Raw genomic sequence first — 13,847 nt, forward strand, 5'->3', positions numbered from 1 at the left:
GCAAATCGGTCCATTCTTATTGCCCTGAACAAAGCTCAAGTCCAAGTAGATCAAGGACCTCCACATAAAACCAGATACACTCAAACTGATAGGAGACTCGAACACATGGGCACTGGGAAAAATTTCCTGAACAAAACACCAATGGCTTATGCTTTAAGATCAAGAATCAACAAATGGGACCTCATAAAACTACAAAGTTTCTGTAAGGCAAAGTACACTCTTAATAAAAATGATCTCTCTACCAATCCTACATCCAATAGAGGGCTAATATCCAATATATGCAAATAACTAAAGAAGTTAGACTCCAGAGAGCCAAATAACCCTATTAAAAATGGAGCACAGAGCTAAACAAATAATTATCAGCTGAGGAATATCAAATAGCTGAGAAGTACCTAAAGAAATGTTCAACATGCTTAGTCATAAGGGAAATGCAAATCAAAACAACCCTGAGAAACCTTACACCAGTCAGAATGACTAAGATCAAAAACTCTGGTGACAACAGATGCTGGCGAGGATGTGGAGAAAGAGGAACACTCCTCCATTGTTGGTGGGATACAAGCTGGTACAACCACTCTGGAAATCAGTCTGGAGGTTCCTCAGAAAATTGGATATACTACTACCTGAGGACCCACCTATACCACTCCTGGGTATATGCCCAAATGATTTCCAACACACAAGAAGGATGCATGCTCCACTATGTTCATAACAGGCTTAATTATAATAGCCAGAAGCTGGAAAGGACCCAGATGCCCTTCAACAGTGGAATGGATACAGAAAATGGGGTACATCTACACAATGGAATACTTACTACACAGCTATCAAAAACAATGACTTCATGAAATTTATAGGCAAATGGATGTAACTAGGAAAAATCATCCTGAGTGAGGTAACCCAATCACAAGAAAACATGCATGGTATGTCCTCACTGATAAGTGGATATTAGCCCAAAAGCCCTAATTACCCAAGATACAATCTACAGACCACATGAAGCTCAAGAAGAAGGATGACCAAGTGTGGATGCTTCAGTCTTTCTTAAAAGGAGGAATAAAAATATGAAAATATGAAAATATGAAAATATGAAAATATTCATAGGAGGAGGTAGGGATGAAAAGTTTGGAGCAGAGACTGATGGAATGGCCATTCAGAGCTTTCCTCTTTCCTCACCTGGTGATCCAGCATATATGTGTGTGTGTGTGTGTATATATATATATATCCAGCCACCAAACCGAAACAATATTGATGAAACTAAGAAGTGCATGCTGACATTCGCCTGATAACAGCTTTCTTGTGAGGGGCTTGCAATGCCATAGGAACAATACCAACCAACCAAAGCTCTCAGGGACTAAACTACTACCCAAAGTTTACACATGAACAGACCTATGGCTCGAGCTGCATATGTAGCTGAGGATAGGCCATGTTAGGCCCCAATGGGAGGAGATGCCGTAGGTCCTGCTGAGGCTGGACCCCCAATATAGGGGAATGTCAGGGGAGGGAGGCAGGAAGAAGGGGTCACCCTTATAGAAGAATGAGGAGGGCCATTGGATAGGGGGCTTATGGCCAGGAAACCGGGAAAGGGAATAACATTTGAATGTAAATAAAAAAATCCAATTAAAAAAAGGAAAGCAAAACCACTAGTAACAAGACTCAGGAAACTCCATGTCATGAAGACCCTTAATTTTAAGTGCAATAAATGAAATGTAGCAGCAGGACAAGACATTGTAATATTTTTGTGTATTATTTATGTTCAATATAATGGGGTGAAAAAAGAAGAAATTGTATTTAAGATATGTGAAGGGTAAATAAAGAGAAGACATTGCACTGAGCCCTACACAGAGAACACCAGTATGAAAATGACTGTTCGAGAACATCAAGCAAAGTCTGAGTGAATCCCAGACAAAGGTGACATGCAAAGTACAGAATGACACAGTTAGGCTGAGAGGGACTATGTTGACCTCACTGAGCTAAACATGCAGTGTCTGTTATGTATATAGACTGCAAAAGTGACAATAATAGAATTACCTTGGCATTTTTAGAAAGCGTCACTATCATGCAGAAATATTTTTTTAAAAAGTAAAAATGGCCTCTTGTTCTTTGGTGTTAAGTTTCATTTGAACTAACTCTAGTAAGAGTACAGTGTTAATTGGCATAAATATTACGTAAGGAAGGAATATCTACAGACTCTTGCAGGATGTTTGTGAATGGGGGAACCTATGCTGGGCAAATGCTAACTTTATATAAGATATGACCGAACCCAGTGTCTTCAGAAACAAACCTTGTGGCTCAGAAGCCAGGTCAGTGTGGAACTCCAGCAGGGATGCTTTCCATATTTTTGTTTTGTGTTATATTTACTGAGTTCTTGAAAATAAGTATTCTTGGGTCAGACCACAAATTTCTGTCCCAAATTAAGTTTGGGGTGTGACTTATAGTCTTGTATTTTTCACAAGATCCCAGACTCTACTAACCTGCTTTCTTATCTGGATGTTTGAATCTGTGCCACATGCATGTCTCTCCTCCAGATCATGATAATGGAAAGAGAACAGGACACACACATCATTTCTCTTCCCACTCCAACAATGAGAATGTAGTGCTGTTGGGCTGGAGAGATGGCTCAGGTGGTAAAGGCTAGGGTCACAACCAAAAATATAGGAGAATGTAGTCATTCTCCTGAAACTGGCTGAGGAGTTGACAATTCTGTGACCTGCCAATAATTCTTTCCACAGGGAACATGTTAGAGAACAAGATTAAAGTAAGAGAATAGTATCCTCTGCCGGAGATGTAAAACCAACACTGAGAGGCAGCAAAATGCTTGGGTTTTCCTTGGGAATCCCTGCACTGTGTGAATCACTGAGTCCATGTGAGATCTCAGGCCACTTGTGCTTCACCCAGTAAGAAGAGGGTAACCATTAAATTTTCAGATGCCCTCACAGTATAAGGAAATGGAACATGGGAACGGTAAGAGGCATGATGCAAAGAAGAATAGAGTAGAGCTGTATTCAAATCACATTATCTTGGTGCCTCAAGTGCACTTCTACCAGAACCTGGAAATGATCCATACATTATTAGAGGAATGTATTTTCATGAACACAGATATCACTGTCATTAAAACTGTTATATGGATCTCAAATATAAAATATTTGTATGTATACAAAGAATTACTTTACTTAGCATAACTTTTCAGTTATGATATAACCATTTATTCTAAAGGCCAAACACCGATTTTTCCTTTCATTTTCAGTGAAAGTTTGTGTAAAACTAAACTATAATTTATGGTTCATAAATAATATTATAATTAACTTTTTTCAATCAGAAATTTCTCTCAAGAGTATGTGAAGTGAGAAAAATACTATTTTAAAAAAATGGTTATATTTCCTGTCAAAACTTTAAAGCACAAATAAGGTTATGGTAGATAAATAAAATCTATAAGCCAAACTAATTTATGGTGTTTTCATTTTTATTTAAATATACTATTATTTTACTTAAATGCTGCATTTTCAGATAATTACATCATAAAATATCCTAAATTCATGAAGATTTTTTTCAAGTAGCATACTTTCAAAGATTATTCTAAGTAAATAATAACAATTAATGGAAGAAATATTTGAAAGGTCGCTTAAATAACTGTGTGCAAAGCTCTTTTAAAATTCTTAAGTTGGCATTCTTAATAAAAGTAACAGTCAACTCCAGTATTATAGGGTTTTCTTTAGTGATATTTAGAGAGGACCCTAGAAGTCAATGAATCATTTAAACATTACTTTTCAGAAACACTTCACATGCTTTGGATTCAGATTGCTAGATTAGTGACTTCTAGCTCAGAGCTCTACCTCCTAAGATAATAGCAAAACTCTTAAAGGTTGAAACACAGACAGCAGTGCAGTGGTGAAACACAGAAAAAGAAGCAATGAGGGAGATTAAAGTTCCTAGCAAAAGACAATTTTAACTGTGGTAAAGAGGAAACTTTACCAGTAAAAGATGCCATTGTTATGCCAAGATGCCTTGAAGAATAGTCACACCCCATTCAACTGGCATAGAGAGGCGTCTGTTTGTAGAGGCTAGTCCTCATCTGTGTCCCTATAAATTCTGATCAAAGTGTAAAATTATTTTACTACATTGGGAATCCCCTTGAGCAACAAGCAGCTTGTCGAGATAAGTTAGTCCTAGGAGTGGAAAGATCATGCTGGGGTATCACTTCATGGCTGGACCCTGCAAAGGATATAGGCACACCTAATTAGTCTCTTGGAGTGCAAGCAGGATATGATCATTCTGTCGCGTTGTTTTCCGGCTTATCCTAAGTTCTTGTGATTTGATTTCATGAGCACTTAGATTATCCAGATATTTTCTACACAATGTTTTTAAGTATTTAACAAAAACGGACTGTCAATAACAGTAGAAATATATTTTAAGAAGGTGGGATATTGCAACATAGCTTGGTGTTACAGCACTTGTCTGGCTTGTGCAGGATTCAGTCCAAGCACTATGAGAAAAATCTGGCAAATCTTTGAATATCAGAAAACTTACCATAAACTTGAAGGAAATTGACACTGGGTTTCAGTATATTAAAGTATGTTAGTTGGCATATGTGTGACAGGCATGTGTATGTCCACAGGTACGTGTAGATGTGATGCCCATATGTGGAGGCAAAGGTCTTCCTCTATGATTATCCACCTTATGTGACTGCTTGAGCTTTTCTGAGCCCATCCCAGCTTCAGAATTAGACCATGTAGATGTATTATTCATTTATGCCTAGGCCTTATGTTAGGCTTGATCCCTAATTAGCATTTAACTTATAGTAACCCCATGCACTATCTCGTGTCTGCCATAGGGCTGGTTGCTGCTTCTCAGTTTCATAAGTTTGATTTCCTCCAAGTCTGGGTGGCAATATTCTGTACCAGAGTTCCTGTCTGTCTGTCAGATGTCCAACCTTCTACCCTACATTTTGATATAGGCCGTAAACTTTTTATTTTAACCAATAGAAGATGCCTTTAGCAGACAAGGAAGGACAGAGACACTTTCTCAAACATTTTCAGTACACCTTTTTTTTTTTTTAAGAAATGGATCCCCAAGTTTATCTTCACTCTGACTTCCACGTTAGGACGATAGGCACTCATTACAATGTCCAGATTTACCTGTGGGTGCATGGAATCTGACCTCAGGTAATGAGTTGTCTCTCCAACTCCAGTTAACTTGGTTTAGAAGGAAGGAAGTCATGTTAAGTCCCTGACTCTCTGACAGTTTTCCTTGATATAACAAGTAGTTCCTGGTGAGGGATTGCCCATTATTCCTGTCTTATACAAATATGTTAGAGAAAACACATATTTCATAAAACTAGTACACAAATGGGTATTTCTCGCTCTTACAGGTAATTCAGAATCCTTAGTTGTAAACTTCATGAGATTGATGAAATATGTGTGTAATTACCATGAAAATCATTTGTATTATAATTCTGAACAATATCACATGAAATACCATATCATATCATATAAAATATTATAAAATCATTTAAACTTTAGCTCTAGTTCACATGCTGCCTAAAATCTAAACCTACGGGGTTGGGGATTTAGCTCAGTGTTAGAGCGCTTGCCTAGGAAGCGCAAGGCCCTGGGTTCGGTCCCCAGCTCAAAAAAAAAAAAAAATCTAAACCTACACAATTCTAAAGAATCAAAAATGTAAAAGGAAGAATTTTAGGAAAGAAGTTATATGCATTTGAAGTGTTAAGCTACCCATCTGATGATTAGTGCTGTTCAAATCACATTAAAACAAATGTGTTTTTAGTGTAAAAATTTTCAGAGCTTTTTAATCCAGTAATTCATGACTTCTGTTTAGATAATTTTTTTCTCTCGTATTCTCTTTACTTTTTGCAGCAAACTATATTGCCACAAAACAAGTCATTACAAGGTGGGCATAATAAAGTGGGCCCACCAATAAATCACCAATACATAGTAACAAAATAGTTCCCAAGAATACTGTGAGGAGCAAGATGGATAACTCTAGCTTAGACAACAAAAGAAAGAAGATTGCATCTTTCTCAAGTCACAGTTTAAGTATTAAAATCCAGAGATCAAGAGATATCAAATCATATTCCACACATATGAAATTAGCAAACTGAGCAGCAATCATGTGAAAAACCTGTCTTATGTTCCAGGCAAGTGTGCTTAAAATGTCTAGAGGGCCAATGGGCTTCATCTTCAGGAGTTTTTGGGAATCACATGATTTTTATTATCATTTCAAAACAAATAATCTAGCATCCTATCTGGAAAGGTAGAATTATTATCCCAATGTTTTCTATATGTGCAAACTATTTTGATGCTGAAAAGGTCAAATATTTAATGAGCAGGATGGACAAATTCTTCCATATTTAATCTCTATATTCGGCAAGCCAAAATACTAGATAAATGAACATAATATAGATGAGTGTGTCTGACATAAGCAATATTTATCTTCAGTTTTGCCAATGTAACATAGAAGCTTGGAGCTCTGTTTTCTCACTTTAGAATGTTGGATTTATGGGTCATTTTGGCACCAAATAGCAAACCCAGGCTTCACATTGCTTTTGATTGCATCTGCTGTAACAGAGGCATCGCAGCACATGCCTGTTGTATTAGATCTCCTGCAGATCTTCACACATGTATTTCATATTCTTGAATAGAAAACATTAGCATTACATGGAGGTTTTTAAGTGCATGATACTTCACAGAATTTCAGGATTTCCTCAAGCAAATACTAACACTAAAAGAATTAGTTTACAAATTCTAAAGGTGGAGAAATTGAGGCTTAAGTGGATTATAATTTTTTTCCAGGCCACAAAGTATTTTCTGCTTTAGAAAATAGTTATAATAAATTTCCTGTGTTTTCTATAGTAAGCTCTTGTGGTTTTCTCAGAAGTGTAAATTCTTCACTATCATTAACTGAACAGCTTGGAAATACTACGTGTATTTATAAATAAAACAGAACGATCTTGTATGTTTTGCTATGAAAATATTGGTGAAAATATTTAGTGGTCTTATATTATCTAGAAATATCCCATGTTACTTTAAAATGGATAAATATGATTAGTGTTTATAGTGTATCATATAATTGTAACCTAGTTGCAGATTTTAAAAACAGTTAAAATTTTGAAGCATGTACTTATGCTTTAAAATTAAGATATTGATTATTTTAGGAAATTAGTGTAAAACTTTAATTACTACAAAGGAGAGTTAAAAACCATGAGGTATACCAAAGTTATCAGAACATAGTTGTATTAACAGACTGGCAGAATATTTAAGGTTGAATAATTAGTTGTATACTTAGAAATATTATTAGCATAGTTTTTTCAATCTGTTGTTGCAGTTGCTAGTGGACACTCTTTGACATCAGGCTAATGGCACTGATCCCTGCTCCCTATTCTCCACGGAGGGTGGAGAGCAGTCAAGCAGTCTCTGAGAATAGTTTTATTCACGTCTAACAATAGAACACATTGATTTTACCTGGGGAGAGGAGGATCTTTGCTTGGTTTCTCTTGCATTCCAAGTTTCTATTAATTCTGAGGACTTCTAGAAATTTTCTGAAAAAACATTTTAATTTCAAAAGCATCAGGGCATATAGGGCATACAGTTTATTAAAATACCTTAACAAAAACTGTTTCCGTTTATGTCAGTACTAATATTATCATCATTATTGAAATCACTATATGAATTAATATGAAAAAATTAATCCTTGCTCTCTAGGATAGCACTTTATGATTTTATAACAATGCTCTGCTAGAGGCAAATATTGACTCTTAATAGTGATTGTATTCACAGCACTTTCATGTTCTCTGCCGCTTCTCTGGATACAGAAATAACATTTAATAATGTTCTAGTCTTAAATGGCATTAAGGAACTAATTTTACTTTATGCAAGCAGCAGGCTCCCTTACCCACTTACGCCAGGAACTTGTCTGAATATAAAAATTTAAAAAATTGCTTATAAAGCATGGTTACTCTGTTAGTCTGCTTTTTGTCACCATAAGAAGCCCTTAAAACTTTTAATGTATACATATAAAAATGTATTTGGCTCATGGCAATTCTGGTTTTAGAAGTTCTGAGTCTTGAACAGTCAAACCCTTTACTTTTAGGCCCTTGATGAGATAACAAATCACTGTCACATGTGTATTAAAAATAAAGAATAAAAAGGGAAGGCAACAGCGAAGATCCTCTAGCCAGGAAGCAAAAGAGAAAATCTAAACATTCAACTACACACTTCCAGAGTAAGGCTGAAGTGGCTAAAAATCTCCTATCAGGGCCCACATCTTCAAGGCTCTCCAACCTCCTTATATTTCCATTTGTGGGGTGCAAGACTTAAGTAATCTTATTGTGGGGGCATTCAACATCCATGTTGTAACAGCCAACATAATACAAATATATTATGAGACTTTTATGACAATCAAGGAATGAATCAATAGATTGAATTAATTTTGGTTATATAAGTTTACTCATTTCTGTATCAGCTTGCAAAACTTTAATGAAATCATTATCTTTTATGCCTTTAATATTATTTCAATAGAAAGAGACAAAACCAAAACTCAGCCTAAGGATTACTCTATATGTCAGTAAGATTAACATATATTAGTGAAAAAGAGGCATTGTGAGAAGATAATGTTTCAGGTGAAAAGAATGATTGCATTAAAGAGAGGTGAGAGAAGGAAGAGGAGGAGGAAGAGGAGGAAGAGGAAAACCACGCTTTTTTTTCAAGCATGGATGGATTCGTGGTTAGATGCACAGAGAACTGTCTCCTAGTCCACATTGTGAGAAGTGTGTTTAACTTCCCCGTGAAGGCTTGAGAATGTGTTCTGAGTTGCCAGGCTCCAAACCCAGCTTCAGTCTCAGATGGAGTGAGTATACTTCTGTGTCCAGAACGAAAAGTTCTCTTTCTAGCCACAGTGCCTCTTTAACCAGAAATGTCAAAAAATGATTTCCCTGGCTTATAAATTACTATAGTTAAGAGAAATACAGATTCATGCCCCAAGGATTGGTAAATACAAAAGAGTAATAAACAATACCAAACAGTAGGCCGGCATCGGTGATAATGGAAAGACTGTTCATTAAGAATTCAGAGAACTGGCTTTATCCCTGACATTTACTAACTAGATGTAAAACCTGTGAAAATGAATTCGCCACTCTGGGCTTCTTCTCATCTGTGAAATGAGAGGATTGGAAACAATTATCTCCATGGTGCCCTCAAGCTCTCCATGTCTCTTTTACACTAAATATATGTTAATCTCACTGACGTGATCCAAAAGACACTTAAAGTGTCTTCTGGGTCATCTTTATGCACATAATTCATTAATGGGTACTGCTGGCTGGGGACATAGTACAAAGAGACCATGTCTCTTAGAATAACCTGACCATTTGTATTCTATAATAATGACCTTAATTACTTATGCCAATAATTATTCCTCAAACTCAATGCCGTCTTTCTATACCACCCTCTTGAGTGATCTTATTCCTCCCAGGTTTGGCGCTACAACTATAAATGGCTGTGTCATTATGTATACTTCGTGACACCCCATCACATGACCACCTGATAGTACGAACAGAGTCATAACTAAATTAAAATTCCCGTGAGTCACAGGAAGAGGTGTCAACATGTAGTTACAAGAAGTGTTTGCATATTTTTGTCTCTTCAAATATGTAACATTTTTAATTGGCTTTACCAAGAACCAACAACTGTGCTAAAGGCTCGTTTTTGCAAGCACTCTTAATTACTGAGCCTATAAAGAATAGGCTGCAGGTGAGTCTGCACAAAAAAAGGCCCCCAAAGTAATTGGAAAGTTACAGGAAAAGTAAAGAAAGGAACGAAAAGAGATCAGCTCACAAAGGAGCTAAAGAAATGCCTGCAGCAAAAGGCAGGAGAAAAGAGTGGGGAAACCACGAAACTTCACCTTTAAGAGCATAGGGAATAAGAAATTAACTTAAAACATTCAGAAAGGTAACTCAGCACTGGGAATAATTCAGAAATGCCTCCTAGAGTTAGCCTAAAGAATGTCGCTTCCAAAGATTGGGATGAATTGCTTATAACAATTTGAAATATGCTCAGTAAGCTTCATTTACTGTACCAGGAGAACAAAGGGTCGTGCTGATAGAAATGCCCACTGTGGATTGCAGACCTCTCCAATTGGGATCTCCAGAGAACACAAAGCAATATTTTCACATCTATTTTACTTTAAAATTATAACATATTTATCAACACTTTTATCTCTTGTCTGTTGGTCGTCCTTCACATATTGCATATGCATCTGGGTTTGTGCCTTTGCAGTAAATTATTTCATATTCAAGTGATCATAACCCAGGACTGACATTCATTTAGCACTGCTATATGCAAGATCATACTTCATTCTTCAGTGCCTTCTCTGTAGCTTGTCAGACCACTTTATGACACGAAGGGACAGAAGACAGAGAGAGTCAAGTTACTTCTCTAAGGCATAAAATTAAAGAAGGAAAGATGCAAAATTCAAAGTTGCATCTTTTTCTCCAAACTTCTTCTCTTGGACATCCAAAAGGGAGCCATGGATAATGGGGTTATTCTCCACCTCTACCTTGAGATATACTTTAGTTCCTCAAATATTGCCAAGGTTCCAAAGTCATTTTTCAATGACCATATTTGTTCCTACTAACAATTCCCAGCACAAAGTCTCAAGTATGTTGGAAGGAAGACAGAAAATTAATTTGAAGGCAAACAAGAATGTGCATAACTCTCTTGAACTCTTAGATCCTTTGGAAGAAATCTTACGTCTCTCTGACTTAATTGTTGGCTTTAACACTTTTCTCGATCTATGACTGTCCACTTTTGCTTCTTCACTTTTGTGAAGGCTAACACTTCACAAAGCCCATGCATACAATTTGAAATATTTGTTATACATATTAAGTCTTCTATGAATCTGAAATGCAGGTTCCTGGCCTCTGCATGACCACTCTAGCTCCCAGTTAGAGTCTGCCTGGAGAAGTGAAACTACCAGATTACACACATAGTTTAACTATATTCTGGTACACAGTAGGATTTGATATTTTCTTTAAGTCCTTGTCTGTCCCATTATTTTATATGCCAGATTCCTGAAGTCATTACTTTTATTCTCAGGCTGAGCTGAATAGTTAATGCATCTAGAAATCTTTAAGAAATATTAATGCCAGTAGCAGCTGGTTTTCACTGTCTGCATCACCATTATGCAGCAGTTAACACACATAAATGTGAACACTGGACAAGGGTTCTGGGCACAATAAAGTGACTTCTGACTTATGCAATGTGCATCAGGCACTTCTCAGGATCTTCATGAAGACTCATAAAAAACCATGAGACTCTAATAAAGTACTCAGAAGACCAAATGCTCTTTGGAAGCTTTAAATCATTACAGAAATATTGCACTTACTATTATCATTGCCCAAGACCAATATAGACCTCTCCTGAGAGACACATCCAGAGCATGTCCAATACAGAGGTCAATGCTAGCAGCAAATCACTGAACTGAAAACAGGACCCCGTTTAGGGGAATTAGAGGAAGGATTGAAAGAGTTGAAGGGACTTGCAACCCCATAAGAACAACAATGCCAACCAACCACAGCTTCCAGGGACTGAACCCCTACTGAAAGACTATACATGGACTGACCCAGGACTCAAACTGCTTATGTAGCAGAGAATAGCCTTGTTGGGGCACCAGTGGAAGGGGAAGCCCTTGGTCCTGCCAAGGTTGAACCCCCAGTGCAGGGGAATGTCAGGGGGGTAAGGGAGGTGGGGAGGGGGAACACCTGTATGGGAGAGGGGATGGGGATGCAGGCTTATGGACAGAAAACCAGGAAAGGGAATAACATTTGAAATGTAAATAAAGAAATATATCTAATGAAAAAAATTTTAAAACATCGATAGGTTTCAAAAATACTCATTTGCACATCTATGCCCATATAGAATATCACCTGACATCTGTATATAGTACCTTCTTTCCTTTGTTTAAATTTTGTTTTTTTCTGCATTATTATATCAATGAATGTTAGACAACAAAAATGACTCCAAAACATATGTATTTATACAAAGACATTAAAATAAATTATTTTGTATTAATTATACAGTATTAAGTTAGTTCACTAACGGAGCTCTCTTGTTGTGCTCAGCACTTTTTTCCTTCTTTCAGACTATCTGTGCATTATACAACTTTTTGTCCTAATAGTTTTATGTATTTTACTTAGCCCATAGTACCGTTCCACAAGCAACAAGAATTCGTTTCTTCTCTGCTGCTGCTGACAAACTGCAAAGCCTTATGAGACTGTATGGTTTCCAGTTTTGTGTTTTTATGGGATTCCTGTGTCTCTACCTCTAGAAGTATTTCTGAAGTTTTCCTTTGGCTCTTTTTCTACTGTTTTTTTTATTGTTGTTGTTTTTATTCTATTATTATTTAGCTCTGTATTTGTTTTCGGGGCAGAGACAAAAATGGTATAGATTTATAGATTTAGATGGAAAGAGGAGCTGTGATTTGGGGAGTTAGAAGAAGAAGGATACTGTCATCAGAATATATTGTACTAAAAATTTTGTTTTCCTTAAAAGAAAAATATGAAAATGTCCATAGAATGAAATGAAAAGAGCAAAAAATTTTTATGTATGCAGAATGTCAGAGGCACCAGGAAGATATGTGTGTGGGTGTACTTTATAGTGTCACACTTGATCATATTTTAAGTGTCTTTTGGTTTTTGTAGACAGCATGGGCATAGATCAACCCCAGCCATTAAAGTAAAACAAAACACACTACTGTCTCTTTCAAACTAAGAATATGCAAATGAATGAAAAGAAGACACATCCATGATTATGGTGAACATTAAGCTGCTCAGGAGAAGTAATTTTTAAAACTCTGAATATCAAGAAATATCTGTGTAGATGCTATTATTTACAAACCTGACTGTACTTACAGTATTTCTTATATATTCATTGAATTTTAAAAGTTCAGAAGTGCTATAAAGCAGTCTGTATATATCTTGTTTTCTAACCAGACCTGTGTTGATGACATTATATTAGCATGTACTCACATTGGTTTTCTTTTAGCATTCAAAATAAGAATGTGCTAGGACACAATTTATTTTGAAACAGTATGTTATTATATAGCCCAGGCAATGCTTTGCTGAAGATCGTGGGAATAAAGGTATATGCCAATAGCCAGGCACAGTTGGAATATTGTTTTGAAAGCAGAATAATTAAAGTATATGATGAAACTTGTTAAGTTACAAGTAATTTCATAAAAGCTTACCAATTCCAACTTTATTATCTCTTTCAAAAACATTTTTAACCGTTTTAACTTAAAAACACTAATTTTTATAATTAAAGAACAGAAGCTATTGAATTTTGTAACAACAGTGTATATACTTAAAAATTACTTTCATTATTAGGCATTTCTTTCTGATAAGTTCATTTCTCATTCATATTTTGTTGTTACTTGATTATAAATATAATATGATACATGCTTTCTTAACAATTCTCAGTCTGTCTTTTTCAAACAAAAATACCACAATAATAATGACAGATAAACAAATTCTGCACATTGGGCAAACAGTTTTATATACATATTAATATAAAAAAGAACATTTCACAGTGAGTATCTGAATGGAAATCCAGTGTCTGCAAACAAGAGGGCAAGCATCAGCCTGAGATCATTCCAGAAAAAAAAATTAGATTTTTCCATTGTAACATTTCCTGCAAATATCTGATCTACACACTCTGCTGTAAGATTCCTAATTCTATGGAGGACGTAGGTACTTACTATTTACCAACAGGACAAACCCAATTTCTTCAGGCTTGAGAGACGTACTTACCTGCAGAAGACCCTGTGTGTCACTTCATATTTACACTAAAGGTAAA

The 13,847-nt window shown here is 36.1% G+C and overlaps 1 protein-coding gene across 1 annotated transcript in view; it reads left to right on the plus strand.

Annotated features, from left to right (window-relative positions):
- The window catches only part of Hcn1 (hyperpolarization-activated cyclic nucleotide-gated potassium channel 1), a 404,097-nt gene that overhangs the window by 307,354 nt on the left and 82,896 nt on the right, over positions 1 to 13,847 (plus strand). The window lies entirely within an intron of this gene.

This window comes from Rattus norvegicus, chromosome 2 (genome assembly GCF_036323735.1).
Source record: "Rattus norvegicus strain BN/NHsdMcwi chromosome 2, GRCr8, whole genome shotgun sequence".
Taxonomy (NCBI): Eukaryota; Metazoa; Chordata; class Mammalia; order Rodentia; family Muridae; genus Rattus; species Rattus norvegicus.